Consider the following 23,732-nt stretch of genomic DNA (forward strand, 5'->3'; position numbering starts at 1 on the left):
CAGGGCCCACACCCTTTTACTTGCCGTACAGAGCAGCTCTGGAGCTGTTACAGTGCCCAGCTGCTGCAAGAAATCAGCTTGAATGCTTCAGGGGCTGGGGCATAGCCAACATGAGCCCCACACCGAAGGAGGGTGGAGGTGTTTAATGCGAACTAGGGGTCATCCAAGCGCCGCAAAAGGCCGCCATGCCCTACACGCCTCTTTTCTCTTTTCATATGCAGACGAGGGTTGAAGCCAACTTTGACCCACTGCTTGGATGACATCACCGTATGCAAATCCATCTGCTGCAGGCCTTCCCCCAGGAATGCTTGCACTAGTTGTTGCATTTGGTTTGTTGTTTGACCCACTGCTTGGATGACATCACCGTATGCAAATCCATCTGCTGCAGGCCTTCCCCCAGGAATGCTTGCACTAGTTGTTGCATTTGGTTTGTTGTTTGGGGGTGCTTCATTATTAGGCAGCCTTCTGCCCTCCCATGTTCATCTGAAAATTTGTGTTCTCCCTGCAGTTGTTGTCCCCAGATGAGAGTTCCCTTGTGCTGCCTCAGTTGAATCTCCTTTACTTGACAGAGATGTGCCTGAGCAGCGGCCCTCCCCAGCCCTATCCCAAATCATACTTATTTTGCATAGGAGATACCATGGTCATGAAGATTGTTCTCCCAGGGTGAGGTTCATTCATTGCATTCTGGGTATGCTGACCCCTGTGATTTCCCCAAATGTGGGAAACTCGACTGCATTATTTGTGGTAGTGGGGGACTGTGTTTGTGCTTTCCTCTGGTCAGCTCTGGTAAAAGTCAGATTTATTTGTCTCAGATCTTCCTCTAGCCTTGTTCTTCTTTCGAGAGTTCCCTTGTGCTGCCTCAGTTGGATCTCCTTCACTTGACAGGGGGGTACCCGAGCAGCGACCCTCCCCAGCTCTAGCCCAACTTCTACTTACCTGGCAGGTGAGATACTATGATCATGTAGGTGCTTCTCCCAGGGCAAGGCTCACCCATTGCACTCTGGGTGTGCTGCTCCTGCGATTTCCCCAAATGTGGGAAACTTGACTGCATAATTTGTGTTTCCCCTGGTCGGCTCTCATATAATTCAGATCTCTTTGTCTCAGGTCTCTCTCCAGCCTAGTTTGCTGTCTGTTTCAACTTCTCTTTTCTTGAGCCGCTCCCTTCTATGCCCTTGCGCACTATCCTGACTTCTCCCGTCTGCTTACTTTGTGCCTTCCAATGCACAATGCAAACTACAGGTAGTGCTGCAGGGCCCACACCCTTTTACTTGCCGTTCAGAGCAGCTCTGGAGCTGTTACAGTGCCCAGCTGCTGCAAGAAATCAGCTTGAATGCTTCAGGGGCTGGGGCATAGCCAACATGAGCCCCACACCGAAGGAGGGTGGAGGTGTTTAATGCGAACTAGGGGTCATCCAAGCGCCGCAAAAGGCCGCCATGCCCTGCACGCCCCTTTTCTCTTTTCATATGCAGACGAGGGTTGAAGCCAACTTTGACCCACTGCTTGGATGACATCACCATATGCAAATCCATCTGCTGCAGGCCTTCCCCCAGGAATGCTTGTACTAGTTGTTGCATTTGGTTTGTTGTTTGGGGGTGCTTCAGTATTAGGCAGCCTTCTGCCCTCCCATGTTTATCTGGAAATATGTGTTCTCCCTGCAGTTGTTGTCCCCAGATGAGAGTTCCCTTGTGCTGCCTCAGTTGAATCTCCTTTACTTGACAGAGATGTGCCTGAGCAGCGGCCCTCCCCAGCCCTATACAAAATCATACTTATTTTGCATAGGCGATACCATGGTCATGAAGATTGTTCTCCCAGGGTGAGGTTCATTCATTGCATTCTGGGTATGCTGACCCCTGTGATTTCCCCAAATGTGGGAAACTCGACTGCATTATTTGTGGTAGTGGGGGACTGTGTTTGTGCTTTCCTCTGGACAGCTCTGGTAAAAGTCAGATTTATTTGTCTCAGATCTTCCTCTAGCCTTGTTCTTCTTTCGAGAGTTCCCTTGTGCTGCCTCAGTTGGATCTCTTTCACTTGACAGGGGGGTGCCAGAGCAGCGACCCTCCTCAGCTCTAGCCCAACTCCTACTTACCTGCCAGGTGAGATACTTTGATCATGAAGGTGCTTCTCCCAGGGCAAGGCTCACCCATTGCACTCTGGGTGTGGTGCCCCTGCGATTTCCCCAAATGTGGGAAGCTTGACTGCATAATTTGTGTTTCCCCTGGTCAGCTCTCGTATAATTCAGATCTCTTTGTCTCAGGTCTCTCTCCAGCCTAGTTTGCTGTCTGTTTCCACTTCTTTTTTCATGAGCCCCTCCCTTTTATACCCTTGTGCACTATCCTGACTTCTCCTCCTGTCTGCTTACTTTGTGCCTTCCAATGCACAATGCAAACTACAGGTAGTGCTGCAGGGCCCACACCCTTTTACTTGCCGTACAGAGCAGCTCTGGAGCTGTTACAGTGCCCAGCTGCTGCAAGAAATCAGCTTGAATGCTTCAGGGGCTGGGGCATAGCCAACATGAGCCCCACACCGAAGGAGGGTGGAGGTGTTTAATGTGAACTAGGGGTCATCCAAGCGCCGCAAAAGGCCGCCATGCCCTGCACGCCCCTTTTCTCTTTTCATATGCAGACGAGGGTTGAAGCCAACTTTGACCCACTGCTTGGATGACATCACCGTATGCAAATCCATCTGCTGCAGGCCTTCCCCCAGGAATGCTTGCACTAGTTGTTGCATTTGGTTTGTTGTTTGGGGGTGCTTCAGTATTAAGCAGCCTTCTGCCCTCCCATGTTCATCTGAAAATATGTGTTCTCCCTGCAGTTGTTGTCCCCAGATGAGAGTTCCCTTGTGCTGCCTCAGTTGAATCTCCTTTACTTGACAGAGATGTGCCTGAGCAGCGGCCCTCCCCAGCCCTATCCCAAATCATACTTATTTTGCATAGGAGATACCATGGTCATGAAGATTGTTCTCCCAGGGTGAGGTTCATTCATTGTATTCTGGGTATGCTGACCCCTGTGATTTCCCCAAATGTGGGAAACTCGACTGCATTATTTGTGGTAGTGGGGGACTGTGTTTGTGCTTTCCTCTGGTCAGCTCTGGTAAAAGTCAGATTTATTTGTCTCAGATCTTCCTCTAGCCTTGTTCTTCTTTCGAGAGTTCCCTTGTGCTGCCTCAGTTGGATCTCTTTCACTTGACAGGGGGGTGCCCGAGCAGCGACCCTCCCCAGCTCTAGCCCAACTCCTACTTACCTGCCAGGTGAGATACTATGATCATGAAGGTGCTTCTCCCAGGGCAAGGCTCACCCATTGCACTCTGATTTCCCCAAATGTGGGAAGCTTGACTGCATAATTTGTGTTTCCCCTGGTCGGCTCTCGTATAATTCAGATCTCTTTGTCTCAGGTCTCTCTCCAGCCTAATTTGCTGTCTGTTTCCACTTCTTTTTTCATGAGCCCCTCCCTTTTATACCCTTGTGCACTATCCTGACTTCTCCTCCTGTCTGCTTTCTTTGTGCCTTCCAATGCACAATGCAAACTACAGGTAGTGCTGCAGGGCCCACACCCTTTTACTTGCCGTACAGAGCAGCTCTGGAGCTGTTACAGTGCCCAGCTGCTGCAAGAAATCAGCTTGAATGCTTCAGGGGCTGGGGCATAGCCAACATGAGCCCCACACCGAAGGAGGGTGGAGGTGTTTAATGCGAACTAGGGGTCATCCAAGCGTCGCAAAAGGCCGCCATGCCCTGCACGCCCCTTTTCTCTTTTCATATGCAGACGAGGGTTGAAGCCAACTTTGACCCACTGCTTGGATGACATCACCGTATGCAAATCCATCTGCTGCAGGCCTTCCCCCAGGAATGCTTGCACTAGTTGTTGCATTTGGTTTGTTGTTTGGGGGTGCTTCAGTATTAGGCAGCCTTCTGCCCTCCCATGTTCATCTGAAAATATGTGTTCTCCCTGCAGTTGTTGTCCCCAGATGAGAGTTCCCTTGTGCTGCCTCAGTTGAATCTCCTTTACTTGACAGAGATGTGCATGAGCAGCGGCCCTCCCCAGCCCTATCCCAAATCATACTTATTTTGCATAGGAGATACCATGGTCATGAAGATTACTCTCCCAGGGTGAGGTTCATTCATTGCATTCTGGGTATGCTGACCCCTGTGATTTCCCCAAATGTGGGAAACGCGACTGCTTTATTTGTTGGTAGTGGGGGGACTGTGTTTGTGCTTTCTTCTGGTCAGCTCTGGTAAAAGTCAGATTTCTTTGTCTCAGATCTTCCTCTAGCCTTGTTCTTCTTTCGAGAGTTCCTTTGTGCTGCCTCAGTTGGATCTCCTTCACTTGACAGGGGGGTGCCCGAGCAGCGACCCTCCCCAGTTCTTGCCCAACTCCTACTTACCTGCCAGGTGAGATACTATGATCATGAAGGTGCTTCTCCCAGGGCAAGGCTCACCCATTGCACTCTGGGTGTGCTGCCCCTGCGATTTCCCCAAATGTGGGAAACTTGACTGCATAATTTGTGTTTCCCCTGGTCGGCTCTCGTATAATTCAGATCTCTTTGTCTCAGGTCTCTCTCCAGCCTAGTTTGCTGTCTGTTTCCACTTCTCTTTTCTTGAGCCGCTCCCTTCTATGCCCTTGCGCACTATCCTGACTTCTCCCGTCTGCTTACTTTGTGCCTTCCTACGCACAATGCGAACTACAGGTAGTGCTGCAGGGCCCACACCCTTTTAGTTGCCTTACAGAGCAGCTCTGGAGCTGTTACAGTGCCCAGCTGCTGCAAGAAATCAGCTTGAATGCTTCAGGGGCTGGGGCATAGCCAACATGAGCCCCACACCGAAGGAGGGTGGAGGTGTTTAATGCGAACTAGGGGTCATCCAAGCGCCGCAAAAGGCCGCCATGCCCGGCATAACCCTTTTCTCTTTTCATATGCAGATGAGGGTTCCAGCCAACTTTGGCCCACTGCTTGGATGACATCACCGTATGCAAATCCGTCTTCTGCAGACCTTCACCCAGGAATGCTTTTACTAGTTGTTGCATTTGGTTTGTTGTTTGGGGGTGCTTCAGTATTAGGCAGCCTTCTATCCTCCCATATTCATCTGAAAATATGTGTTCTCCCTGCAGTTGTTGTCCCCAGATGAGAGTTCCCTTGTGCTGCCTCAGTTGAATCTCCTTTACTTGACAGAGATGTGCCTGAGCAGCGGCCCTCCCCAGCCCTATCCCAAATCATACTTATTTTGCATAGGAGATACCATGGTCATGAAGATTGTTCTCCCAGGGTGAGGTTCATTCATTGCATTCTGGGTATGCTGACCCCTGTGATTTCCCCAAATTTGGGAAACTCGACTGCATTATTTGTGGTAGTGGGGGACTGTGTTTGTGCTTTCCTCTGGTCAGCTCTGGTAAAAGTCAGATTTCTTTGTCTCAGATCTTCCTCTAGCCTTGTTCTTCTTTCGAGAGTTTCCTTGTGCTGCCTCAGTTGGATCTCCTTCACTTGACAGGGGGGTGCCCGAGCAGCGACCCTCCCAAGCTCTAGCCCAACTCCTACTTACCTGCCAGGTGAGATACTATAATCAGGAAGGTGCTTCTCCCAGGGCAAGGCTCACCCATTGCACTCTGGGTGTGCTGCTCCTGCGATTTCCCCAAATGTGGGAAACTTGACTGCATAATTTGTGTTTCCCCTGGTCGGCTCTCGTATAATTCAGATCTCTTTGTCTCAGGTCTCTCTCCAGCCTAGTTTGCTGTCTGTTTCAACTTCTCTTTTCTTGAGCCGCTCCCTTCTATGCCCTTGCGCACTATCCTGACTTCTCCCGTCTGCTTACTTTGTGCCTTCCAATGCACAATGCAAACTACAGGTAGTGCTGCAGGGCCCACACCCTTTTACTTGCCGTTCAGAGCAGCTCTGGAGCTGTTACAGTGCCCAGCTGCTGCAATAAATCAGCTTGAATGCTTCAGGGGATGGGGCATGGCCAACATGAGCCCCACACCAAAGGAGGGTGGGGGTGTTTAATGCGAACTAGGGGTCATCCAAGCACCGCAAAAGGCCGCCATGCCCTGCACGCCCCTTTTCTCTTTTCATATGCAGATGAGGGTTGAAGCCAACTTTGACCCACTGCTTGGATGACATCACCGTATGCAAATCCGTCTTCTGCAGAACTTACCCCAGGAATGCTTGCACTAGTTGTTGCATTTGGTTTGTTGTTTGGGGGTGCTTCAGTATTAGGCAGCCTTCTGCCCTCCCATGTTCATCTGAAAATATGTGTTCTCCCTGCAGTTGTTGTCCCCAGATGAGAGTTCCCTTGTGCTGCCTCAGTTGAATCTCCTTTACTTGACAGAGATGTGCATGAGCAGCGGCCCTCCCCAGCCCTATCCCAAATCATACTTATTTTGCATAGGAGATACCATGGTCATGAAGATTACTCTCCCAGGGTGAGGTTCATTCATTGCATTCTGGGTATGCTGACCCCTGTGATTTCCCCAAATGTGGGAAACGCGACTGCTTTATTTGTTGGTAGTGGGGGACTGTGTTTGTGTTTTCCTCTGGTCAGCTCTGGTAAAAGTCAAATTTCTTTGTCTCAGATCTTCCTCTAGCCTTGTTCTTTTTTCGAGAGTTTCCTTGTGCTGCCTCAGTTGGATCTCCTTCACTTGACAGGGGGGTGCCCGAGCAGCGACCCTCCCCAGCTCTAGCCCAACTCCTACTTACCTGCCAGGTGAGATACTATGATCATGAAGGTGCTTCTCCCAGGGCAAGGCTCACCCATTGCACTCTGGGTGTGCTGCCCCTGCGATTTCCCCAAATGTGGGAAACTTGACTGCATAATTTGTGTTTCCCCTGGTCAGGTCTCGTATAATTCAGATCTCTTTGTCTCAGGTCTCTCTCCAGCCTAGTTTGCTGTCTGTTTCAACTTCTCTTTTCTTGAGCCGCTCCCTTTTATACCCTTGTGCACTATCCTGACTTCTCCTCCTGTCTGCTTACTTTGTGCCTTCCAATGCGCAATGCAAACTACAGGTAGTGCTGCAGGGCCCACACCCTTTTACTTGCCTAACAGAACAGCTCTGGAGCTGTTACAGTGCCAAGCTGCTGCAAGAAATCAGCTTGAATGCTTCAGGGGATGGGGCATGGCCAACATGAGCCCCACACCGAAGGAGGGTGGGGGTGTTTAATGCGAACTAAGGGTCATCCAAGCGCCGCAAAAGGCCGCCATGCCCTGCATACCCCTTTTCTCTTTTCATATGCAGATGAGGGTTCCAGCCAACTTTGGCCCACTGCTTGGATGACATCACCGTATGCAATTCCGTCTTCTGCAGAACTTCCCCCAGGAATGCTTGTACTAGTTGTTGCATTTGGTTTGTTGTTTGGGGGTGCTTCAGTATTAGGCAGCCTTCTGCCCTCCCATGTTCATCTGAAAATATGTGTTCTCCCTGCAGTTGTTGTCCCCAGATGAGAGTTTCCTTGTGCTGCCTCAGTTGAATCTCCTTTACTTGACAGAGATGTGCATGAGCAGCGGCCCTCCCCAGCCCTATCCCAAATCATACTTATTTTGCATAGGAGATACCATGGTCATGAAGATTGTTCTCCCAGGGTGAGGTTCATTCATTGCATTTTGGGTATGCTGACCCTTGTGATTTCCCCAAATGTGGGAAACTCGACTGCATTATTTGTGGTAGTGGGGGACTGTGTTTGTGCTTTCCTCTGGTCAGCTCTGGAAAAAGTCAGATTTCTTTGTCTCAGATCTTCCTCTAGCCTTGTTCTTCTTTCGAGAGTTCCCTTGTGCTGCCTCAGTTGGATCTCTTTCACTTGACAGGGGGGTGCCCGAACAGCGACTTTCCCCAGCTCTAGCCCAACTCCTACTTACCTGCCAGGTGAGATACTATGATCATGAAGGTGCTTCTCCCAGGGCAAGGCTCACCCATTGCACTCTGGGTGTGCTGCCCCTGCGATTTCCCCAAATGTGGGAAACTTGACTGCATAATTTGTGTTTCCCCTGGTCGGCTCTCGTATAATTCAGATCTCTTTGTCTCAGGTCTCTCTCCAGCCTAGTTTGCTGTCTGTTTCCACTTCTCTTTTCTTCAGCCGCTCCCTTCTATACCCTTGTGCACTATCCTGACTTCTCCTCCCATCTGCTTACTTTGTGCCTTCCAATGCACAATGCAAACTACAGGTAGTGCTGCAGGGCCCACACCCTTTTACTTGCCTTACAGAGCAGCTCTGGAGCTGTTACAGTGCCCAGCTGCTGCAAGAAATCAGCTTGAATGCTTCAGGGGATGGGGCATGGCCAACATGAGCCCCACACCAAAGGAGGGTGGAGGTGTTTAATGCGAACTAGGGGTCATCCAAGCACCGCAAAAGGCCGCCATGCCCTGCACGCCCCTTTTCTCTTTTCATATGCAGATGAGGGTTGAAGCCAACTTTGACCCACTGCTTGGATGACATCACCGTATGCAAATCCGTCTTCTGCAGAACTTACCCCAGGAATGCTAGGACTAGTTGTTGCATTTGGTTTGTTGTTTGGGGGTGCTTCATTATTAGGCAGCCTTCTGCCCTCCCATGTTCATCTGAAAATATGTGTTCTCCCTGCAGTTGTTGTCCCCAGATGAAAGTTCCCTTGTGCTGCCTCAGTTGAATCTCCTTTACTTGACAGAGATGTGCATGAGCAGCGGCCCTCCCCAGCCCTATTCCAAATCATACTTATTTTGCATAGGAGATACCATGGTCATGAAGATTTTTCTCCCAGGGTGAGGTTCATTCATTGCATTTTGGGTATGCTGACCCCTGTGATTTCCCCAAATGTGGGAAACTTGACTGCATTATTTGTGGTAGTGGGAGACTGTGTTTGTGCTTTCCTCTGGTCAGCTCTGGTAAAAGTCAGATTTCTTTGTCTCAGATTTTCCTTTAGCCTTGTTCTTCTTTCGAGAGTTCCCTTGTGCTGCCTCAGTTGGATCTCCTTCACTTTACAGGGGGGTACCCGAGCAGCGACCCTCCCCAGCTCTAGCCCAACTCCTACTTACCTGCCAGGTGAGATACTATGATCATGAAGGTGCTTCTCCCAGGGCAAGGCTCACCCATTGTACTCTGGGTGTGCTGCTCCTGCGATTTCCCCAAATGTGGGAAACTTGACTGCATAATTTGTGTTTCCCCTGGTCGGCTCTCGTATAATTCAGATCTCTTTGTCACAGGTCTCTCTCCAGCCTAGTTTGCTGTCTGTTTCCACTTCTCTTTTCTTCAGCCGCTCCCTTCTATACCCTTGTGCACTATCCTGACTTCTCCTCCCGTCTGCTTACTTTGTGCCTTCCAATGCACAATGCAAACTACAGGTAGTGCTGCAGGGCCCACACCCTTTTACTTGCCTTACAGAGCAGCTCTGGAGCTGTTACAGTGCCCAGCTGCTGCAAAAAATCAGCTTGAATGCTTCAGGGGATGGGGCATGGCCAACATGAGCCCCACACCAAAGGAGGGTGGAGGTGTTTAATGCGAACTAGGGGTCATCCAAGCACCGCAAAAGGCCGCCATGCCCTGCACGCCCCTTTTCTCTTTTCATATGCAGATGAGGGTTGAAGCCAACTTTGACCCACTGCTTGGATGACATCACCGTATGCAAATCCGTCTTCTGCAGAACTTCCCCCAGGAATGCTTGCACTAGTTGTTGCATTTGGTTTGTTGTTTGGGGGTGCTTCAGTATTAGGCAGCCTTCTGCCCTCCCATGTTCATCTGAAAATATGTGTTCTCCCTGCAGTTGTTGTCCCAAGATGAGAGTTCCCTTGTGCTGCCTCAGTTGAATCTCCTTTACTTGACAGAGATGTGCATGAGCAGCGGCCCTCCCCAGCCCTATTCCAAATCATACTTATTTTGCATTGGAGATACCATGGTCATGAAGATTTTTCTCCCAGGGTGAGGTTCATTCATTGCATTTTGGGTATGCTGACCCCTGTGATTTCCCCAAATGTGGGAAACTTGACTGCATTATTTGTGGTAGTGGGAGACTGTGTTTGTGCTTTCCTCTGGTCAGCTCTGGTAAAAGTCAGATTTCTTTGTCTCAGATTTTCCTTTAGCCTTGTTCTTCTTTCGAGAGTTCCCTTGTGCTGCCTCAGTTGGATCTCCTTCACTTTACAGGGGGGTACCCGAGCAGCGACCCTCCCCAGCTCTAGCCCAACTCCTACTTACCTGCCAGGTGAGATACTATGATCATGAAGGTGCTTCTCCCAGGGCAAGGCTCACCCATTGTACTCTGGGTGTGCTGCTCCTGCAATTTCCCCAAATGTGGGAAACTTGACTGCATAATTTGTGTTTCCCCTGGTCGGCTCTCGTATAATTCAGATCTCTTTGTCTCAGGTCTCTCTCCAGCCTAGTTTGCTGTCTGTTTCCACTTCTCTTTTCTTCAGCCGCTCCCTTCTATACCCTTGTGCACTATCCTGACTTCTCCTCCCGTCTGCTTACTTTGTGCCTTCCAATGCACAATGCAAACTACAGGTAGTGCTGCAGGGCCCACACCCTTTCACTTGCCTTACAGAGCAGCTCTGGAGCTGTTACAGTGCCCAGCTGCTGCAAGAAATCAGCTTGAATGCTTCAGGGGCTGGGGCATAGCCAACATGAGCCCCACACCGAAGGAGGGTGGAGGTGTTTAATGCAAACTAGGGGTCAGACAAGCGCCGCAAAAGGCCACCATGCCCTGCACGCCCCTTTTCTGTTTTCATATGCAGACGAGGGTTGAAGCCAACTTTGACCCACTGCTTGGATGACATCACCATATGCAAATCCATCTGCGGCAGGCCTTCCCCCAGGAATGCTTGCACTAGTTGTTGCATTTGGTTTGTTGTTTGGGGGTGCTTCAGTATTAGGCAGCCTTCTGCCCTCCCATGTTCATCTGAAAATATGTGTTCTCCCTGCAGTTGTTGTCCCAAGATGAGAGTTCCCTTTTGCTGCCTCAGTTGAATCTCCTTTACTTGACAGAGATGTGCATGAGCAGCGGCCCTCCCCAGCCCTATTCCAAATCATACTTATTTTGCATAGGAGATACCATGGTCATGAAGATTTTTCTCCCAGGGTGAGGTTCATTCATTGCATTTTGGGTATGCTGACCCCTGTGATTTCCCCAAATGTGGGAAACTTGACTGCATTATTTGTGGTAGTGGGAGACTGTGTTTGTGCTTTCCTCTGGTCAGCTCTGGTAAAAGTCAGATTTCTTTGTCTCAGATTTTCCTTTAGCCTTGTTCTTCTTTCGAGAGTTCCCTTGTGCTGCCTCAGTTGGATCTCCTTCACTTTACAGGGGGGTACCCGAGCAGCGACCCTCCCCAGCTCTAGCCCAACTCCTACTTACCTGCCAGGTGAGATACTATGATCATGAAGGTGCTTCTCCCAGGGCAAGGCTCACCCATTGTACTCTGGGTGTGCTGCTCCTGCGATTTCCCCAAATGTGGGAAACTTGACTGCATAATTTGTGTTTCCCCTGGTCGGCTCTCGTATAATTCAGATCTCTTTGTCTCAGGTCTCTCTCCAGCCTAGTTTGCTGTCTGTTTCCACTTCTCTTTTCTTCAGCCGCTCCCTTCTATACCCTTGTGCACTATCCTGACTTCTCCTCCCGTCTGCTTACTTTGTGCCTTCCAATGCACAATGCAAACTACAGGTAGTGCTGCAGGGCCCACACCCTTTTACTTGCCTTACAGAGCAGCTCTGGAGCTGTTACAGTGCCCAGCTGCTGCAAGAAATCAGCTTGAATGCTTCAGGGGATGGGGCATGGCCAACATGAGCCCCACACCAAAGGAGGGTGGAGGTGTTTAATGCGAACTACGGGTCATCCAAGCACCGCAAAAGGCCGCCATGCCCTGCACGCCCCTTTTCTCTTTTCATATGCAGATGAGGGTTGAAGCCAACTTTGACCCACTGCTTGGATGACATCACCGTATGCAAATCCGTCTTCTGCAGAACTTCCCCCAGGAATGCTTGCACTAGTTGTTGCATTTGGTTTGTTGTTTGGGGGTGCTTCAGTATTAGGCAGCCTTCTGCCCTCCCATGTTCATCTGAAAATATGTGTTCTCCCTGCAGTTGTTGACCCAAGATGAGAGTTCCCTTGTGCTGCCTCAGTTGAATCTCCTTTACTTGACAGAGATGGGCATGAGCAGCGGCCCTCCCCAGCCCTATTCCAAATCATGCTTATTTTGCATAGGAGATACCATGGTCAAGAAGATTTTTCTCCCAGGGTGATGTTCATTCATTGCATTTTGGGTATGCTGACCCCTGTGATTTCCCCAAATGTGGGAAACTTGACTGCATTATTTGTGGTAGTGGGAGACTGTGTTTGTGCTTTCCTCTGGTCAGCTCTGGTAAAAGTCAGATTTCTTTGTCTCACATTTTCCTTTAGCCTTGTTCTTCTTTCGAGAGTTCCCTTGTGCTGCCTCAGTTGGATCTCCTTCACTTTACAGGGGGGTACCCGAGCAGCGACCCTCCCCAGCTCTAGCCCAACTCCTACTTACCTGCCAGGTGAGATACTATGATCATGAAGGTGCTTCTCCCTGGGCAAGGCTCACCCATTGTACTCTGGGTGTGCTGCTCCTGCAATTTCCCCAAATGCGGGAAACTTGACTGCATAATTTGTGTTTCCCCTGGTCGGCTCTCGTATAATTCAGATCTCTCTGTCTCAGGTCTCTCTCCAGCCTAGTTTGCTGTCTGTTTCCACTTCTCTTTTCTTCAGCCGCTCCCTTCTATACCCTTGTGCACTATCCTGACTTCTCCTCCCGTCTGCTTACTTTGTGCCTTCCAATGCACAATGCAAACTACAGGTAGTGCTGCAGGGCCCACACCCTTTTACTTGCCTTACAGAGCAGCTCTGGAGCTGTTACAGTGCCCAGCTGCTGCAAGAAATCAGCTTGAATGCTTCAGGGGCTGGGGCATAGCCAACATGAGCCCCACACCGAAGGAGGGTGGAGGTGTTTAATGCAAACTAGGGGTCAGACAAGCGCCGCAAAAGGCCACCATGCCCTGCACGCCCCTTTTCTGTTTTCATATGCAGACGAGGGTTGAAGCCAACTTTGACCCACTGCTTGGATGACATCACCATATGCAAATCCATCTGCGGCAGGCCTTCCCCCAGGAATGCTTGCACTAGTTGTTGCATTTGGTTTGTTGTTTGGGGGTGCTTCAGTATTAGGCAGCCTTCTGCCCTCCCATGTTCATCTGAAAATATGTGTTCTCCCTGCAGTTGTTGTCCCCAGATGAGAGTTCCCTTGTGCTGCCTCAGTTGAATCTCCTTAACTTGACAGAGATGTGCCTGAGCAGCGGCCCACCCCAGCTCTATCCCAAATCATACTTATTTTGCATAGGAGATACCATGGTCATGAAGATTATTCTCCCAGGGTGAGGTTCATTCATTGCATTCTGGGTATGCTGACCCCTGTGATTTCCCCAAATGTGGGAAACTCGACTGCTTTATTTGTGGTAGTGGGGGACTGTGTTTGTGTTTTCCTCTGGTCAGCTCTGGTAAAAGTCAGATTTCTTTGTTTCAGATCTTCCTCTAGCCTTGTTCTTCTTTTGAGAGTTCCCTTGTGCTGCCTCAGTTGGATCTCCTTCACTTGACAGGGGGGTGCCCGAGCAGAGACCCTCCCCAGCTCTAGCCCAACTCCTACTTACCTGCCAGGTGAGATACTATGATCATGATGGTGCTTCTCCCAGGGCAAGGCTCACCCATTGCACTCTGGGTGTGCTGCCCCTGCGATTTCCCTAAATGTGGGAAACTTGACTGCATAATTTGTGTTTCCCCTGGTCGGCTCTCGTATAATTCAGATCTCTTTGTCTCAGGTCTCTCTCCAGCCTAGTTTGCTGTCTGTTTCCACTTCTCTTTTCTTCAGCCGCTCCCTTCTATACCCTTGTGCACTATCCTGACTTCTCCTCCCGTCTGCTTACTTTGTGCCTTCCAATGCACAATGCAAACTACAGGTAGTGCTGCAGGGCCCACACCCTTTTACTTGCCTTACAGAGCAGCTCTGGAGCTGTTACAGTGCCCAGCTGCTGCAAGAAATCTGCTTGAATGCTTCAGGGGATGGGGCATGGCCAACATGAGCCCCACACCAAAGGAGGGTGGAGGTGTTTAATGCGAACTAGGGGTCATCCAAGCACCGCAAAAGGCCGCCATGCCCTGCACGCCCCTTTTCTCTTTTCATATGCAGATGAGGGTTGAAGCCAACTTTGACCCACTGCTTGGATGACATCACCGTATGCAAATCCATCTTCTGCAGAACTTCCCCCAGGAATGCTTGCACTAGTTGTTGCATTTGGTTTGTTGTTTGGGGGTGCTTCAGTATTAGGCAGCCTTCTGCCCTCCCATGTTCATCTGAAAATATGTGTTCTCCCTGCAGTTGTTGTCCCCAGATGAGAGTTCCCTTGTGCTGCCTCAGTTGAATCTCCTTTACTTGACAGAGATGTGCATGAGCAGCGGCCCTCCCCAGCCCTATTCCAAATCATACTTATTTTGCATAGGAGATACCATGGTCATGAAGATTGTTCTCCCAGGGTGAGGTTCATTCATTGCATTTTGGGTATGCTGACCCTTGTGATTTCCCCAAATGTGGGAAACTTGACTGCATTATTTGTGGTAGTGGGGGACTGTGTTTGTGCTTTCCTCTGGTCAGCTCTGGTAAAAGTCAGATTTCTTTGTCTCAGATTTTCCTCTAGCCTTGTTCTTCTTTCGAGAGTTCCCTTGTGCTGCCTCAGTTGGATCTCCTTCACTTTACAGGGGGGTACCCGAGCAGCGACCCTCCCCAGCTCTAGCCCAACTCCTACTTACCTGCCAGGTGAGATACTATGATCATGAAGGTGCTTCTCCCAGGGCAAGGCTCACCCATTGCTCTGGGTGTGCTGCTCCTGCGATTTCCCCAAATGTGGGAAACTTGACTGCATAATTTGTGTTTCCCCTGGTCGGCTCTCGTATAATTCAGATCTCTTTGTCTCAGGTCTCTCTCCAGCCTAGTTTGCTGTCTGTTTCCACTTCTCTTTTCTTGAGCCGCTCCCTTCTATGCCCTTGCGCACTATCCTGACTTCTCCTCCTGTCTGCTTACTTTGTGCCTTCCAACGCACAATGCGAACTACAGGTAGTGCTGCAGGGCCCACACCCTTTTACTTGCCTTACAGAGCAGCTCTGGAGCTGTTACAGTGCCCAGCTGCTGCAAGAAATCAGCTTGAATGCTTCAGGGGCTGGGGCATAGCCAACATGAGCCCCACACCAAAGGAGGGTGGAGGTGTTTAATGCAAACTAGGGGTCAGCCAAGCGCCGCAAAAGGCCACCATGCCCTGCACGCCCCTTTTCTCTTTTCATATGCAGACGAGGGTTGAAGCCAACTTTGACCCACTGCTTGGATGACATCACCATATGCAAATCCATCTGCGGCAGGCCTTCCCCCAGGAATGCTTGCACTAGTTGTTGCATTTGGTTTGTTGTTTGGGGGTGCTTCAGTATTAGGCAGCCTTCTGCCCTCCCATGTTCATCTGAAAATATATGTTCTCCCTGCAGTTGTTGTCCCCAGATGAGAGTTCCCTTGTGTTGCCTCAGTTAAATCTCCTTTACTTGACAGAGATGTGCATGAGCAGCGGCCCTCCCCAGCCCTATTCCAAATCATACTTATTTTGCATAGGAGATACCATGGTCATGAAGATTTTTCTCCCAGGGTGAGGTTTATTCATTGCATTTTGGGTATGCTGACCCCTGTGATTTCCCCAAATGTGGGAAACTTGACTGCATTATTTGTGGTAGTGGGAGGCTGTGTTTGTGATTTCTTCTGGTCAGCTCTGGTAAAAGTCAGATTTCTTTGTCTCAGATTTTCCTTTAGCCTTGTTCTTCTTTCGAGAGTTCCCTTGTGCTGCCTCAGTTGGATCTCCTTCACTTTACAGGGGGGTACCCGAGCAGCGACCCTCCCCAGCTCTAGCCCAACTCCTACTTACCTGCCAGGTGAGATACTATGATCATGAAGGTGCTTCTCCCAGGGCAAGGCTCACCCATTGTACTCTGGGTGTGCTGCTCCTGCGATTTCCCCAAATGTGGGAAACTTGACTGCATAATTTGTGTTTCCCCTGGTCGGCTCTCGTATAATTCAGATCTCTTTGTCTCAGGTCTCTCTCCAGCCTAGTTTGCTGTCTGTTTCCACTTCTCTTTTCTTCAGCCGCTCCCTTCTATACCCTTGTGCACTATCCTGACTTCTCCTCCCGTCTGCTTACTTTGTGCCTTCCAATGCACAATGCAAACTACAGGTAGTGCTGCAGGGCCCACACCCTTTTACTTGCCTTACAGAGCAGCTCTGGAGCTGTTACAGTGGCCAGCTGCTGCAAGAAATCAGCTTGAATGCTTCAGGGGCTGGGGCATAGCCAACATGAGCCCCACACCGAAGGAGGGTGGAGGTGTTTAATGCAAACTAGGGGTCAGTCAAGCGCCGCAAAAGGCCACCATGCCCTGCACGCCCCTTTTCTGTTTTCATATGCAGACGAGGGTTGAAGCCACCTTTGACCAACTGCTTGGATGACATCACCACAAATCCATCTGCGGCAGGCCTTCCCCCAGGAATGCTTGCACTAGTTGTTGCATTTGGTTTGTTGTTTGGGGGTGCTTCAGTATTAGGCAGCCTTCTGCTCCACCCTCCTTTGGTGTGGGGCTCATGTTGGCCATGTCCCATCCCCTGAAGCATTCAAGCAGATTTCTTGCAGCAGCTGGGCACTGTAACAGCTCCAGAGACGCTCTGTAAGGCAAGTAAAAGGGTGTGGGCCCTGCAGCACTACCTGTAGTTTGCATTGTGCATTGGAAGGCACAAAGTAAGCAGACGGGAGGAGAAGTCAGGATAGTGCACAAGGGTATAGAAGGGAGCGGCTGAAGAAAAGAGAAGTGGAAACAGACAGCAAACTAGGCTGGAGAGAGATCTGAGACAAAGATATCTGAATTATACGAGAGCCGACCAGGGGAAACACAAATTATGCAGTCAAGTTTCCCACATTTGGGGAAATCGCAGGGGCAGCACACCCAGAGTGCAATGGGTGAGCCTTGCCCTGGGAGAAGCACCTTCATGATCATAGTATCTCACCTGGCAGGTAAGTAGGAGTTGGGCTAGAGCTGGGGAGGGTCGCTGCTCGGGCACCCCCCTGTTAAGTGAAGGAGATCCAACTGAGGCAGCACAAGGGAACTCTCGAAAGAAGAACAAGGCTAAAGGAAAATCTGAAACAAAGAAATCTGACTTTTACCAGAGCTGACCAGAAGAAATCACAAACACAGCCTCCCACTACCACAAATAATGCAGTCGAGTTTCCCACATTTGGGGAAATCACAGGGGTCAGCATACCCAAAATGCAATGAATGAACCTCACCCTGGGAGAAAAATCTTCATGACCATGGTATCTCCTATGCAAAATAAGTATGATTTGGAATAGGGCTGGGGAGGGCCGCTGCTCATGCACATCTCTGTCAAGTAAAGCAGATTCAACTGAGGCAGCACAAGGGAACTCTCATCTTGGGACAACAACTGCAGGGAGAACATATATTTTCAGATGAACATGGGAGGGCAGAAGGCTGCCTAATACTGAAGCACCCCCAAACAACAAACCAAATGCAACAACTAGTGCAAGCATTCCTGGGGGAAGGCCTGCCGCAGATGGATTTGCATATGGTGATGTCATCCAAGCAGTTGGTCAAAGTTGGCTTCAACCCTCGTCTGCATATGAAAAGAGAAAAGGGGCGTGCAGGGCATGGTGGCCTTTTGCGGCGCTTGGCTGACCCCTAGTTTGCATTAAACACCTCCACCCTCCTTTGGTGTGGGGCTCATGTTGGCTATGCCCCAGCCCCTGAAGCATTCAAGCTGAATTCTTGCAGCAGCTGGGCACTGTAACAGCTCCAGAGCTGCTCTGTAAGGCAAGTAAAAGGGTGTGGGCCCTGCAGCACTACCTGTAGTTCGCAGATGGATTTGCCGCCATAGAATGCGCCTGCTGAATCGTGTTACAGATCCAGAGAGCAATAGTCTGCTTTGAAGCAGGGGTGCCAATCTTGTTGGCTGCATACAGGACAAACAGTGCTTCTGTTTTTCTGACTCTAGCCGTTCTGGCCACGTAAATTTTCAAAGCCCTGACCACATCAAGGGACTCGGAATCCTCCAAGTCACGCGTAGCCACAGGCATCACAATAGGTTGGTTCATATGAAAGGATGATTCCACTTTTAGCAGGAATTGAGGACGGGTCTGCAATTCCGCTGCCACCGCGCTACAACCCCGGCCGACGCAATTGCCGGTCTGAGTAAGGTACCAGAATGTGTGTAAATGGACTTTAGGGTAACCTCCTGCTTGCGGTCAGCAGGGTCCCTGATGGTAGCCGTATCCTGGGATGGCAGCGCTACCTTTTTGGATAAGCGTGTCAATGCTTTATCCACCCTAGGGGAGGATTCCCACCGTATCCTGTCCATTGGCGGGAAAGGATACGCCATAAGAATCCTTTTGGGAATCTGCAGCTTTTTGTCTGGAGATTCCCAAGCTTTTTCACATAATTCGTTCAACTCATGTGAGGGGGGAAAGGTTATCTCAGGTTTCTTTCCCTTATACATGTGTACCCTCGTGTCAGGGACAGGGGACTCTGTGATGTGCAAAACATCTTTTAGTGCAATAATCATATATCGAATACATTTAGCCAATTTTGGCTGTAACTTTGCATCATCGTAGTCGACACTGGAGTCAGAATCCGTGTCGGTATCTGTGTCAACTATTTGGGATAGTGGGCGCTTTTGAGACCCCGAAGGTCCCTGCGACATAGGGACAGGCATGGGTTGACTCCCTGACTGTTCCCTAGCTTCAGCTTTGTCTAATCTCTTGTGTAATAAGTTTACATTAGCACTTAAAACATTCCACATATCCATCCAGTCAGGTGTCGGCGTTGTCGATGGAGACACCACATTAATTTGCTCCTGCTCCTCTCTAGGAGAGCCTTCTACCTCAGACATGTCGACACACGTGTACCGACACACCATACACTCAGGGAATCCTCTTATCTGAGGACAGTTCCCCAACAAGGCCCTTTGGAGAGACAGAGAGAGAGAGTATGCCAGCACACACCCCAGCGCTATATGACCCAGGAAAAAAACACAATAATTTTATGTTTACCCAGTAGCGCTGTATTTCCATATATATATGCGCCTAATTATGTGCCCCCCTCTTCTTTAAGACCCTCTTTCTACCGTGGTATAAGCAGGGGAGAGTCCGTGGAGCTTCCCCTCAGCGGTGCTGTGGAGAAAATGGCGCTGGTGAGTGCTGAGGGAGAAGCCCCACCCCCTCAGCGACGGGCTTCTGTCCCGCTCAAATATAGTAAAAAAAAGGCGGGGGCTCTTATATATATATACAGTGCCTAGCTGCATATATATTTATTTTGCCAAAGAGAGGTCTATATTGCTGCCCAGGGCGTCCCCCCTGCGCCCTTCACCCTTACACTGACTGCCGTGTGAGAGGTGTATGGGAGCAATGGAGCACAGCTTTACTGCTGTGCGTTACCTCAGTGAAGATCATGAAGTCTTCCGCCGCCTCTGAAGTCTTCTTTTCTTCTCATACTCACCCGGCTTCTATCTTCCGGCTCTGCGAGGGGGACGGCGGCGCGGCGCTGGGACGGATGGCGAGGGTGAGACCTGCGTACCGATCCCTCTGGAGCTAATGCTGTACAGTAGCCTAAGAAGCAGAGCCTATCAACTCACAGAAGTAGGTGTGCATCTCTCCCCTCCGCCCCTCGATGCAGGGAGTCTGTTGCCAGCAGGCTCCCTGAAAATAAAAAAATCTAACAAATATACTTTCTGTCAGGAAACTCAGGAGAGCTCCCTGAAAAGCACCCAGTCTCCTCTGGGCACAGTAGTAAACTGAGGTCTGGAGGAGGGGCATAGAGGGAGGAGCCAGTGCACACCCAGATCTAAAGTCTTTCTTAAAGTGCCCATGTCTCCTGCGGAGCCCGTCTATCCCCCATGGTCCTTACGGAGTCCCCAGCATCCTCTAGGACGTAAGAGAAAAATTATGCTGGCAGAAAAATCCAATTGAGTGATTAAACAGCTCCAGAGCTGCTCTGTAAGGCAAGTAAAAGGGTGTGGGCCCTGCAGCACTACCTGTAGTTTGCATTGTGCATTGGAAGCCTAGTTTGCTGTCTGTTTCCACTTCTTTTTTCTTGAGCCCCTCCCGTCTATACCCTTGTGCACTATCCTGACTTCTCTTCCCGTCTGCTTACTTTGTGCCTTCCAAAGCACAATGCAAACTACAGTTAGTGCTGCAGGGCCCACACCCTTTTACTTGCCTTACAGAGCAGCTCTTGAGCTGTTACAGTGCCCAGCTGCTGCAAGAAATCAGCGTGAATGCTTCAGGGGCTGGGGCATGGCCAACATGAGCCCCACACCGAAGGAGGGTGGGGGTGTTTAATGCGAACTAGGGGTCTCGCACAATGCGAACTACAGGTAGTGCTGCAGGGCCCACACCCTTTTACTTGCCTTACAGAGCAGCTCTGGAGCTGTTACAGTGCCCAGCTGCTGCAAGAAATGTGAACTAGGGGTCATCCAAGTGCCGCAAAAGGCCGCCATGCCCTGCACGCCCCTTTTCTCTTTTCATATGCAGACGAGGGTTGAAGCCAACTTTGACCCACTGCTTGGATGACATCGCCATATGCAAATCCATCTGCTGCAGGCCTTCCCCCAGGAATGCTTGCACTAGTTGTTGCATTTGGTTTGTTGTTTGGGGGTGCTTCAGTATTAGGCAGCCTTCTGCCCTCCCATGTTCATCTGAAAATATGTGTTCTCCCTGCAGTTGTTGTCCCCAGATGAGAGTTCCCTTGTGCTGCCTCAGTTGAATCTCCTTTACTTGACAGAGATGTGCCTGAGCAGCGGCCCTCCCCAGCCCTATCCCAAATCATACTTATTTTGCATAGGAGATACCATGGTCATGAAGACTGTTCTCCCAGGGAGCGGTTCATTCATTGCATTCTGGGTATGCTGACCCCTGTGATTTCCCCAAATGTGGGAAACTCGACTGCATTATTTAATGCGAACTAGGGGTCATCCAAGCACCGCAAAAGGCCGCCATGCCCTGCATACCCCTTTTCTCTTTTCATAAGCAGACGAGGTTTGAAGCCAACTTTGACCCACTGCTTGGATGACATCACTTGCTGCCTTTCCAATGAAGCAAGTTTAATTTAATAATAGGTGAAAAACCATCCCTACAAAGGTGTTAATCAGATACTTGGCTTTGTGGACACTTTTCAGAGCACAAATTTGTTAGCATAAAATAAAGCCAGAAAATGAAGAGCTGTTTAATCACTCAATTGGATTTTTCTGCCAGCATATTTCTTTTTCTCTGCAACCCACTGCTAAATTGTGCTTCCTAGCTGTTTTTATAAAATCACTGAATCAAATCTAACTCTGATTACATCAGAGAAGGCCAGGTACCCTACACCATAACAGGGGGTTTGAAATTTTGACTTGTCTACTTAAAGATCACCAAAATCTGATAACAAGGTCAATTAAGTCTCTGGGTGGGATTGAACCACCAACCTTTTGGTTAATAGCCTTACACACTAACTGATTGCGCCACAGCAACACTTTGCAAAAGTCCATACTGACAAAGGCTAATAAGCATTCATCTAGAACGATTCCTAGAAACATTTTAAAAAGTCAATAATGTGGAGAGTTTTTGTAAGATGTTTCTTCCATCAACCAATGAAGAAACACATTGGTACTTTCCCATGATGAGTGAGTGCTTCAGGATCTTTTGCACTTACATGTGCAGCAGAGTACTGTAATGGAAGTGCTGGGTCCATAACCCAGAGGTAGGCAGATTGAAACTATCCTCTGCTATATGCATTTTTTTTTGTTAATTAAAGTAATCCAAAACTGGGATTGATATTTTTGCTCTTTTATTTTTACTTAAAGTACAATAACTTTTACCATTTTAATTTGTTTTAATAGTATATTGACAGTATTGTTTTCTTTCAAAAATCCAATTAATTTTCTTTACCCGATTATTAAAATGGTAATTGACAAAAACAAACTACATTGTCACCAGAAGAGCAATACAAAATGTACAAGTGATATATTAAAATCATCTTTCCAGCTTGAATTTCAATGATGCATTGGGGCAACGATTTTGTGAGAAACATCTTCACCCTTAAATAAAGATTTTCTTAATTCCTTACCTGTGTGCTAATTAGATATCACCTTGTTTTCATATTAAACAGACTTCCACATGAGAAAACAGCAAAGATGCAGTGGCGTTAATGTTTCCTGGTGTCAACCTGTATTATTTCCGTAGATATTGAAATGAGGATGCATCTTGCTGCCTTTCCAATGAAGCAAGTTTAATTTAGTAATAGGTGAAAAACCATCCCTACAAAGATGTTAATCAGATACTTGGCTTTGTGGACACTTTTCTGAGAACAAATTTGTTATCATAAAAATAAAGCCAGAAAATGAAGAGATGTTTAATCACTCAATTGGATTTTTCTGCCAGCATTTTTCTTTTTCTCTGCAACCCACTGCTAAATTGTGCTTCCTACCTGTTTTTTTTATAAAATCACTTAATCAAATCTAACTCTGATTACATCAGAGAAGGCCAGGTACCCTACACCATAAGAGGGGGTTTGCAATTTTGACTTGTCTACTTAAATATCACCAAAATCTGATCACAAGGTCAATTACGTCCCTGGGTGGGATTGAACCACCAACCTTTTGATAAATAGCTGAACACACTAACCGATTGCGCCACAGAGACACTTTGCAGAAAATACATACTGACAAAGACTAATAAGCATTCATCTAGAACGTTTCCTAGAAAAACTTTAAAAAGTCAATAATCTGGAGAGTTTTTGTAAGATGTTTCTTCCAGCAACCAATGAAGAAACACATTGGTACTTTCGCATGATGAGTGAGTGCTTCAGGATCTCTTGCACTTACATGTGCAGCAGAGTACTGCAATGGAAGCATGCTGGGCCCATAACCCAGAGGTAGGCAGATTGAAACTATCCTTTGCTATATGCATTATTTTTTTGTACATTAAAGTAATTCATAACTGGGATTGATATTTTAGCTTTTATTTTTACTTAAAGTACAATAACTTTTACCATTTTAATTTGTTTTAATAGTATATTGACAGTATTGTTTTCTTTCAAAAATCCAAGCCACTGCATCTTTGCTGTTTTCTCATATGGAAGTCTGTTTAATGTGAAAACAAGGTGATATCTAATTAGCACACAGGTAAGGAATTAAGAAAATCTTTATTTAAGGGTGAAGATGTTTCTCACAAAATCGTTGCCCCAATGCATCATTGAAATTCAAGCTGGAAAGATGATTTTAATATATCACTTGTACATTTTGTATTGCTCTTCTGGTGACAATGTAGTTTGTTTTTGTCAATTACCATTTTAATAATCGGGTAAAGAAAATTAATTGGATTTTTGAAAGAAAACAATACTGTCAATATACTATTAAAACAAATTAAAATGGTAAAAGTTATTGTACTTTAAGTAAAAATAAAAGCTAAAATATCAATCCCAGTTTTGGATTACTTTAATGAACAAAAAAAAATGCATATAGCAAAGGATAGTTTCAATCTGCCTACCTCTGGGTTATGGGCCCAGCATGCTTCCAGTGCAGTACTCTGCTACACATGTAAGTGCAAGAGATCCTGAAGCACTCACTCATCATGCGAAAGTACCAATGTGTTTCTTCATTGGTTGCTGGAAGAAACATCTTACAAAAACTCTCCAGATTATTGACTTTTTAAAGTTTTTCTAG

The 23,732-nt window shown here is 48.3% G+C and overlaps 28 non-coding genes and 2 pseudogenes across 28 annotated transcripts; 28 read left to right on the top strand and 2 right to left on the bottom strand.

The window, feature by feature from the left end:
* Nucleotides 1-612: 612 nt before the first annotated feature.
* On the top strand, nucleotides 613-776 carry LOC135017280 (U1 spliceosomal RNA). Its single transcript, XR_010215110.1, has one exon. It is a non-coding gene; the product is annotated as a U1 spliceosomal RNA (small nuclear RNA).
* A 152-nt stretch (nucleotides 777-928) lies between these two features.
* On the top strand, nucleotides 929-1,070 carry LOC135017380 (U1 spliceosomal RNA; annotated as a pseudogene).
* A 692-nt stretch (nucleotides 1,071-1,762) lies between these two features.
* On the top strand, nucleotides 1,763-1,926 carry LOC135017275 (U1 spliceosomal RNA). The gene has a single exon (XR_010215105.1). It is a non-coding gene; the product is annotated as a U1 spliceosomal RNA (small nuclear RNA).
* A 152-nt stretch (nucleotides 1,927-2,078) lies between these two features.
* LOC135017532 (U1 spliceosomal RNA) lies at nucleotides 2,079-2,241 on the top strand. The gene has a single exon (XR_010215341.1). It is a non-coding gene; the product is annotated as a U1 spliceosomal RNA (small nuclear RNA).
* Nucleotides 2,242-2,915: 674 nt separating this feature from the next.
* On the top strand, nucleotides 2,916-3,079 carry LOC135017600 (U1 spliceosomal RNA). Its single transcript, XR_010215397.1, has one exon. It is a non-coding gene; the product is annotated as a U1 spliceosomal RNA (small nuclear RNA).
* Nucleotides 3,080-4,051: 972 nt separating this feature from the next.
* LOC135017391 (U1 spliceosomal RNA) lies at nucleotides 4,052-4,217 on the top strand. The gene has a single exon (XR_010215216.1). It is a non-coding gene; the product is annotated as a U1 spliceosomal RNA (small nuclear RNA).
* A 152-nt stretch (nucleotides 4,218-4,369) lies between these two features.
* LOC135017392 (U1 spliceosomal RNA) lies at nucleotides 4,370-4,532 on the top strand. Its single transcript, XR_010215217.1, has one exon. It is a non-coding gene; the product is annotated as a U1 spliceosomal RNA (small nuclear RNA).
* A 671-nt stretch (nucleotides 4,533-5,203) lies between these two features.
* Nucleotides 5,204-5,367, top strand: LOC135017587 (U1 spliceosomal RNA). Its single transcript, XR_010215384.1, has one exon. It is a non-coding gene; the product is annotated as a U1 spliceosomal RNA (small nuclear RNA).
* A 152-nt stretch (nucleotides 5,368-5,519) lies between these two features.
* On the top strand, nucleotides 5,520-5,682 carry LOC135017488 (U1 spliceosomal RNA). The gene has a single exon (XR_010215308.1). It is a non-coding gene; the product is annotated as a U1 spliceosomal RNA (small nuclear RNA).
* A 671-nt stretch (nucleotides 5,683-6,353) lies between these two features.
* Nucleotides 6,354-6,518, top strand: LOC135017425 (U1 spliceosomal RNA). The gene has a single exon (XR_010215250.1). It is a non-coding gene; the product is annotated as a U1 spliceosomal RNA (small nuclear RNA).
* A 152-nt stretch (nucleotides 6,519-6,670) lies between these two features.
* LOC135017407 (U1 spliceosomal RNA) lies at nucleotides 6,671-6,833 on the top strand. Its single transcript, XR_010215232.1, has one exon. It is a non-coding gene; the product is annotated as a U1 spliceosomal RNA (small nuclear RNA).
* A 674-nt stretch (nucleotides 6,834-7,507) lies between these two features.
* Nucleotides 7,508-7,671, top strand: LOC135017460 (U1 spliceosomal RNA). Its single transcript, XR_010215281.1, has one exon. It is a non-coding gene; the product is annotated as a U1 spliceosomal RNA (small nuclear RNA).
* A 152-nt stretch (nucleotides 7,672-7,823) lies between these two features.
* LOC135017393 (U1 spliceosomal RNA) lies at nucleotides 7,824-7,986 on the top strand. The gene has a single exon (XR_010215218.1). It is a non-coding gene; the product is annotated as a U1 spliceosomal RNA (small nuclear RNA).
* A 674-nt stretch (nucleotides 7,987-8,660) lies between these two features.
* On the top strand, nucleotides 8,661-8,824 carry LOC135017323 (U1 spliceosomal RNA). Its single transcript, XR_010215152.1, has one exon. It is a non-coding gene; the product is annotated as a U1 spliceosomal RNA (small nuclear RNA).
* Nucleotides 8,825-8,976: 152 nt separating this feature from the next.
* Nucleotides 8,977-9,139, top strand: LOC135017450 (U1 spliceosomal RNA). Its single transcript, XR_010215271.1, has one exon. It is a non-coding gene; the product is annotated as a U1 spliceosomal RNA (small nuclear RNA).
* A 674-nt stretch (nucleotides 9,140-9,813) lies between these two features.
* On the top strand, nucleotides 9,814-9,977 carry LOC135017345 (U1 spliceosomal RNA). The gene has a single exon (XR_010215173.1). It is a non-coding gene; the product is annotated as a U1 spliceosomal RNA (small nuclear RNA).
* Nucleotides 9,978-10,129: 152 nt separating this feature from the next.
* Nucleotides 10,130-10,292, top strand: LOC135017437 (U1 spliceosomal RNA). The gene has a single exon (XR_010215262.1). It is a non-coding gene; the product is annotated as a U1 spliceosomal RNA (small nuclear RNA).
* A 674-nt stretch (nucleotides 10,293-10,966) lies between these two features.
* On the top strand, nucleotides 10,967-11,130 carry LOC135017324 (U1 spliceosomal RNA). Its single transcript, XR_010215153.1, has one exon. It is a non-coding gene; the product is annotated as a U1 spliceosomal RNA (small nuclear RNA).
* Nucleotides 11,131-11,282: 152 nt separating this feature from the next.
* On the top strand, nucleotides 11,283-11,445 carry LOC135017451 (U1 spliceosomal RNA). The gene has a single exon (XR_010215272.1). It is a non-coding gene; the product is annotated as a U1 spliceosomal RNA (small nuclear RNA).
* Nucleotides 11,446-12,119: 674 nt separating this feature from the next.
* On the top strand, nucleotides 12,120-12,283 carry LOC135017362 (U1 spliceosomal RNA). The gene has a single exon (XR_010215190.1). It is a non-coding gene; the product is annotated as a U1 spliceosomal RNA (small nuclear RNA).
* Nucleotides 12,284-12,435: 152 nt separating this feature from the next.
* On the top strand, nucleotides 12,436-12,598 carry LOC135017447 (U1 spliceosomal RNA). Its single transcript, XR_010215268.1, has one exon. It is a non-coding gene; the product is annotated as a U1 spliceosomal RNA (small nuclear RNA).
* A 674-nt stretch (nucleotides 12,599-13,272) lies between these two features.
* On the top strand, nucleotides 13,273-13,436 carry LOC135017306 (U1 spliceosomal RNA). The gene has a single exon (XR_010215135.1). It is a non-coding gene; the product is annotated as a U1 spliceosomal RNA (small nuclear RNA).
* Nucleotides 13,437-13,588: 152 nt separating this feature from the next.
* LOC135017482 (U1 spliceosomal RNA) lies at nucleotides 13,589-13,751 on the top strand. Its single transcript, XR_010215302.1, has one exon. It is a non-coding gene; the product is annotated as a U1 spliceosomal RNA (small nuclear RNA).
* Nucleotides 13,752-14,425: 674 nt separating this feature from the next.
* On the top strand, nucleotides 14,426-14,589 carry LOC135017281 (U1 spliceosomal RNA). Its single transcript, XR_010215111.1, has one exon. It is a non-coding gene; the product is annotated as a U1 spliceosomal RNA (small nuclear RNA).
* Nucleotides 14,590-14,741: 152 nt separating this feature from the next.
* On the top strand, nucleotides 14,742-14,902 carry LOC135017531 (U1 spliceosomal RNA). The gene has a single exon (XR_010215340.1). It is a non-coding gene; the product is annotated as a U1 spliceosomal RNA (small nuclear RNA).
* A 674-nt stretch (nucleotides 14,903-15,576) lies between these two features.
* On the top strand, nucleotides 15,577-15,740 carry LOC135017336 (U1 spliceosomal RNA). Its single transcript, XR_010215164.1, has one exon. It is a non-coding gene; the product is annotated as a U1 spliceosomal RNA (small nuclear RNA).
* Nucleotides 15,741-15,892: 152 nt separating this feature from the next.
* Nucleotides 15,893-16,055, top strand: LOC135017452 (U1 spliceosomal RNA). Its single transcript, XR_010215273.1, has one exon. It is a non-coding gene; the product is annotated as a U1 spliceosomal RNA (small nuclear RNA).
* An 824-nt stretch (nucleotides 16,056-16,879) lies between these two features.
* On the bottom strand, nucleotides 16,880-17,042 carry LOC135017406 (U1 spliceosomal RNA). Its single transcript, XR_010215231.1, has one exon. It is a non-coding gene; the product is annotated as a U1 spliceosomal RNA (small nuclear RNA).
* Nucleotides 17,043-17,194: 152 nt separating this feature from the next.
* On the bottom strand, nucleotides 17,195-17,358 carry LOC135017342 (U1 spliceosomal RNA). Its single transcript, XR_010215170.1, has one exon. It is a non-coding gene; the product is annotated as a U1 spliceosomal RNA (small nuclear RNA).
* Nucleotides 17,359-20,855: 3,497 nt separating this feature from the next.
* LOC135017546 (U1 spliceosomal RNA) lies at nucleotides 20,856-21,034 on the top strand (annotated as a pseudogene).
* The last annotated feature ends 2,698 nt before the right edge of the window (nucleotides 21,035-23,732 follow it).

Source organism: Pseudophryne corroboree, unplaced genomic scaffold (assembly GCF_028390025.1).
Source record: "Pseudophryne corroboree isolate aPseCor3 unplaced genomic scaffold, aPseCor3.hap2 scaffold_316, whole genome shotgun sequence".
Classification (NCBI taxonomy): domain Eukaryota; kingdom Metazoa; phylum Chordata; class Amphibia; order Anura; family Myobatrachidae; genus Pseudophryne; species Pseudophryne corroboree.